This window comes from Oryza glaberrima, chromosome 7 (genome assembly GCF_000147395.1).
Source record: "Oryza glaberrima chromosome 7, OglaRS2, whole genome shotgun sequence".
NCBI lineage: Eukaryota > Viridiplantae > Streptophyta > Magnoliopsida > Poales > Poaceae > Oryza > Oryza glaberrima.
In genome coordinates, this window is record NC_068332.1 from 12943062 (window position 1) to 12948910 (window position 5849).

The 5849-nt window shown below is 54.3% G+C and overlaps 1 pseudogene; it reads right to left on the bottom strand.

Moving 5' to 3' along the window:
• Positions 1–1656: 1656 nt before the first annotated feature.
• LOC127780192 (uncharacterized) lies at positions 1657–4141 on the bottom strand (annotated as a pseudogene).
• Positions 4142–5849: the final 1708 nt, after the last annotated feature.

Genomic DNA, 5849 nt, shown 5'->3' on the forward strand with positions numbered 1-5849 from the left:
GCACTAGAACGAGACAAAGTGTGCTGACGCTTGGAAGATCAAGAGACCAGGTTGTCACCAAGAAACACAGCGTAGCCCGAGGTGGACTTGCGTGTGTTAGGGCAGCCGGCCCAATCAGCATCAGAATAAGCCACTAGGTCGGTCGAAGGAGAGCGCCGAATGTGTAGTCCAAGGTCAAGCGTTCCTCAGACGTACCGAAGGATACGCTTGAGAGTAGCGAGATGCGAATCTCTGGGATCATGCATGTGGAGACAGACCTGTTGAACAGCATAAGAAATATCTGGCCGAGTGAATGTCAAGTACTGAAGTGCACCAGCCAGGCTGCGATAGTCAGTTGGGTCTTAAACCGGTGAGCCATCTGTGGAGGAGAGCTTGGCATTGGTGTCAACAGGAGTGGAGCATGGCTTGCAATCAGACATGCCAGCACGCTCGAGAATCTCAATGTTGTACTGACGCTGACTCAAAAGAAGACCAGAGCTGTCACTGGTGACTGTGATGCCCAAAAAGTGGTGCAGTGTACCAAGATCCTTCATGAAAAATTCAGACTGTAAAGCCTGTATAGCCCAACGGAGAAGACCAGCTGAAGAAGCAGTCAAAACAATGTGGTCCACATATAGGAGCAAGTAAACCAAATCTGAACCTCGGTGATAGATAAACAATGAAGTATCAGACTTAGCCTCGGTGAAACCCAGAGTGAGCAAATAGCTAGCAAAGCGGCTGTACCAAGCGCGGGGAGCCTGCTTGAGACCGTAGAGAGACTTGTTGAGACGACACACCATGTCAGGCCTGGTGGTGTCTTCCAAACCAGATGGCTGAGTGCAGTAAACGGTCTCCTGGAGTGTACCATGCAGGAAAGCATTCTTGACATCCAACTGATGAACAAGCCATTGCCGAGTGACAGCAAGACTGAGAACGGTGCGGACAGTAGCTGGCTTGACAACCGGACTGAAGGTCTCATCAAAATCGATCCTGGGTCGCTGAGTAAAACCACGGAGGACCCAGCATGCCTTGTACCTGTCCAAGCTGCCGTCAGACTGGAACTTGTGCCGAAAGATCCATTTACCGGTGACCACATTGCAACCTGAGGGACAAGGAACCAGGTCCCAGGTGTGATTTGCCTGCAACGCGGCAAACTCCTCTTCCATCGCAGAACGCCAGTGCGGATCGGCCAGGGCGGCACGATAAGTGCGGGGCACCGGAGAGAGGGTGGCGACGTTGAGGTTGTAGCGCATGACCGGTAGTTGTATGCCATCCTTGCCACGAGTCGTCATGCCATGCGTGTTGACGACGAGGGAGACACCGAGTTGGCTCGGTATGACGGCGCCCGGGACCCATGCACTCCGAGCACGGTTGGGGGCACCGATGGGAGGCGCCAGCGAGTGGTGCGTCCTGGAAGGCGGCACAGCCAGCGACGGGCCTGGGGACGACCGAGCCGGTGAGGAGCTAGGAGGTGACCCGGTGGCCGAGTCGTGGCCTGGGGAAGACCGGGCCGGTGAGAAACCAGGCGGTGGCCCGGCTGTGTGGCTGATAGCCGAGCCAGCGGAAGGTGCGGGCGAGGCTGGCTCTGTGAGAGCCGTGCGCGGGGATCGCCTAGGAGAAGCCACGCTAGCGGTGGTAGCCGAGGGGGACGCCGTTGGGGCCGTGCGAGCCGCTGGGTCAGTGGGACCAGAGCGGGAGCGACCAATTGGAGCCGGTGTCGGTGCTGAAAAATCCTCAAGAAAATCCAAGTAGCCATCAACTGGATCATTAGTTAATTCAGCAAAAGGAAACGAGCGCTCATCAAACACCACATGACGTGAAATAATGACCTTGTTGGTAGCAAGATCAAGACCTCGATACCCTTTATGGTGGAGGGGATAGCCTAGGAATACACAGAGATAGGAGCGTGGGGCAAGCTTGTGCGGAGAGGTTGCGGAAAGGTTAGGGTAGCACTTGCAGCCAAGCACTCGAAGGTGGGTATAGCTAGGATGGGCACCAAAGAGGGCAAAGAAAGGTGTGTGATGTTGAAGGGTTTTGGTGGGATGCCGGTTTATGAGGTGAGTGGCGGTGTGGAGGGCCTCAACCCAATAGGAAGCGGGAAGGCTGGCTGGGAAAAGCAGGGAGCGCACTATGTTGTTAATGGAACGAAACATGCGCGCGGCCTTGCCGTTCTGAGGGGAGGTATGGGGGCACGACATTCGCATGTGTACACCGTTGGTGAGGAAGAAGGTGCGAGCAGTGAGGTTGTCAAACTCGCAGCCATTATCACACTGTATGTTGCGAATGGTGGTGGAAAACTAGGTCTTCACGAAGGCAAAAAAGTGAGAGATTGTATCAAAAGTTTCTGATTTAAGACGTAATGGAAAGGTCCACGCATAATGAGAGTAATCATCAAGTATAACAAGATAATACTTAAAACCAGAAACACTAGGAACAGGAGATGTCCACAAATCACAATGAACTAACTCAAACTTTGCCGAAGCTCTAGTAAAGGAACTAGTAAAAGGAAGACGCACATGCCGACCAAGCTGGCAAGCATGACAGACTGGGGCAGCACCCCTGGGTGGTGGTATGACTGAAGCCTGGGACAAGCAGGTGAGAGCGTCATGACCAATGTGCCCTAGACGACGATGCCAAAGGTCCGTGGTGGACTTCGTAGCAGTGAAGGTGCGGGCGGAGGCCGCCGAGGAAAAAGCATCTGCTGGGAAGGGATACAGGTCTCCGGAGCTATTGCACTTGACAATCTCGTTCCTGGTTGGATAATCCTTCACAGAGAGACCAAACGGGTCAAGTTCAACAGAGCACTAGTTATCACGAAAAAAACGGCGAGCAGATATAAGGTTCTTAATGATGTTAGGAGAAACTAAGACATTGTTAAGAAGAAAGGAGTGGTGTGGATAATTAATGCGAGCACTACCGGTGGCAGTAATAGGAAGCAAGGAGCCGTTTCCAACAACAATATAAGAGGGAGAGGTTGTGGGTGCAAGGGTAAGGGTACCGGTGTGAGGAGTCATGTGGGAAGAGGCACCTGAATCCATGTACCATTCGTCGTTGCCGGTGTTGCCGGTGTTGCCGCTGGCGGGTTGAACGGAGCCGGAGTTGCTGACGACGAACGCGGTGGCCGGTTCTGCCGACTTGCTGCCCTTAGTGATCTCCTCGAGTAGAAGCTGAGAGCGAGCATCCAGGAAGGAGGGGAACAACTTCTGCATGGATAGAAGAGATTGCACATGTCCAAATTTAGGGCTCAAACCGGTGAGGAGTTGTAGCACGAGGCTGCGGTCATGGACGGGCTCGCCGAGCATGTCGGCCATCAACTTGAGGCACCGGCAATAGTCGGAGATGGAGAGATCGCCTTGCACGAAGGTGCGGAACTCGGCATTGAGATTGATGGCGTGTCGTTCCTGGTTCCCGAGGAACTGATGCACGAGATCGCACCAAACGGAGTATGCCATCGCGGTGGCCGCCATGACTTCTTGGAGAAGGTCGGCGGAGATCGTCCGTAGAGCCAGCCGAGGATGACGCAGTCCATCTGCATCTAGTCCGGTTGGTCGGGTGGCGGTGTGTCAAGGACGATGTGATCCGTTAGCGCGTACTTGCCGAGGACGACGAGGAAGAGGCCGCGCCAGCGAGTGTAATTGCCGGCGGCGAGGTCAAGGGTGATGGGCACCAATGCCTTGACGTTGAGGACGGAGACTGCTTGGCCATGAAGGGTGGAGACAGTCTCGTCGTCGAGGGCTGGTGGCTGCGGTGGTGGCGGCGTGCCGTGGAGCGCCGAAGACAGCGCGCCGGAAGGAGTCGGAGCACCGCGCACGGCAAGCTGCGCGAGGAGAGACGTGAGCTCGGGAAGCAGAGAGGCCGCCGTCGGTGCTACGGCAGTCGAGGGCGCCAGCGACACTTGTCCAGCGGAAGAAGTTGCCGGTAGGAGAGGTGCGGCAGAGGAGTTGGTGTCGTCGGGCGCCGTCAGTGGAGGAAGGAGCCAGGTGAGGGTGTCACAGGCGGCGGTGGAGGCCCGTGTGGCGGCGTGTTCGGCGACGGTATGAGCCGGCTCGTCGAGATTGGAGCCATCTGGAGGGGTGTAGTTGGCGCGCACCACATCAGCTATGGCGGTCACCACGTCATTGATCAGTGCGTCGCGGGAAGACGGCGGCGGCGGGGAAGACATGGTGGCGGCAGTGGGCGTGCGCACGGGAGGAAGTTAGGGTTTGGAGCGGAAGCGAGAACCGAAAGAATCTGATACCATGAGAGCGAGATAGACTCAACGCAATAGATTGATCTCACATATGCGGAGTACATATATAGGCATACCCTTTCCTTATCCACTCAACCGACTTATAGAAACAAAATCGGGAGCGATATGGGATGGATAGCACTGGATATAGATATACACAACTAACACTTAGTGTGTAAAAAATTTATTGTTCGCAGTGTTTGTGTGGTTTAGCTTGTAATTCAATGTGATAATCGTCAGTAAAAACTTTATCTATCGATGTATTACTGCAGTGAAAGTTTTACCTCAATTTTTTCATCCCAATAAAATGGAGTAAATAAATTACTCAAACAATCTTTTGTCCCAATAGAACGAAGTTGTCGGTGATATGGGCCGGGGGGTATGCACAGTAGAAGGAAGTGTCCTTCCCATCTAGTCATATAACCACGTGGCCTCGCCTCCCCCCGCCCTTCGGATAGCGCTGAGGTGGCCAGGGAGCCTCGGGGTGCCACGTCACACCCCTCGGGCTTTCGGGGCGGGCTACCCCGAGGCCCTTGCCTAGCCGCCATGTGGCGGGGAGAGCGGGCGGGGCGGAGGGCGCCTCTCAGGGCCTTTAATGCGCAGCCCCCCAACCGTCCCTCACTTCATTTAATGCGGTGTGGGTGGACATGCGGCGCCAATCGGGCGTGACCGATCTGTGACCGGTCACGGGTGATTGGACAGGCGGCAGCACCCCCACGTCTCGCCCTGTGTCAAGCGGAGTGGGGGCAGGTATGCCCTGTCTCATTGGTGCACTGCCAGGGGCGCCCTCCGCGCGTGGTGAGCCACCAAAGTCTCCATGCATTTAAAGGGGAATGACCGGGATGTCCCCCGTGTCAGGTGGGGGATGGCGCTGAGCCCCACCCAAGGACGCACGACCACCTTGCTTCCGGTCGAACGCACAAATGGCGGTCTGATCCAGGCAAGGTGGGTCCCCCTCCCATGGAGGAGTAAGTATAGACGGTGCATGTGGTATCCCCTTGAACTATAAAAGGAGGACCTCACACACCGAGAAAAAGGACGACTCTCGATTGCTTGAGCTCTAGAGGGAGAACAGCTAGGTTTCCCTAGGAGCTCAAGACCTCTTGTAAGAACTAACCATAATCCCACACACAGGAGTAGGGTGTTACGCTTCCCAGCGGCCTGAACCTGTATAATCCCTTGTCTTCCACACAAACTCGTGAACGATCCAGTAGTTAGATCCCAAGCGGAAGTACCCTCTTGATCATCGCGCCATCTCCCATGGCCGAACTCACAAAGGGGGGTCTCACGACCACCCGCTAGAGAGGATCACTTCTCGACAGGAGTAATTAAATTACTCACACCAACTTAACATGGATGATGACCTTAATCGAAGTAAACTAATTACTACTACACAGTAATTATTTTACCGACACATTTATGCCATTCTACAAGTGCAATATTTGCCTCATGAGCCTGATAGTAATTCTTTAACTGGAGGGTGGGCTTAGAAGAAGAAAATATGAGATCGATAGTAATTTTTTAACTGGAGTGTGGGCTTTAGAAGGTGGGAGACCCCACGAGTAATTTTTTTACGGAAACATGCGGATAATGATTTTTTAACTCGTGGCTGTTGGATATATACATACGGCTGGGACATGGG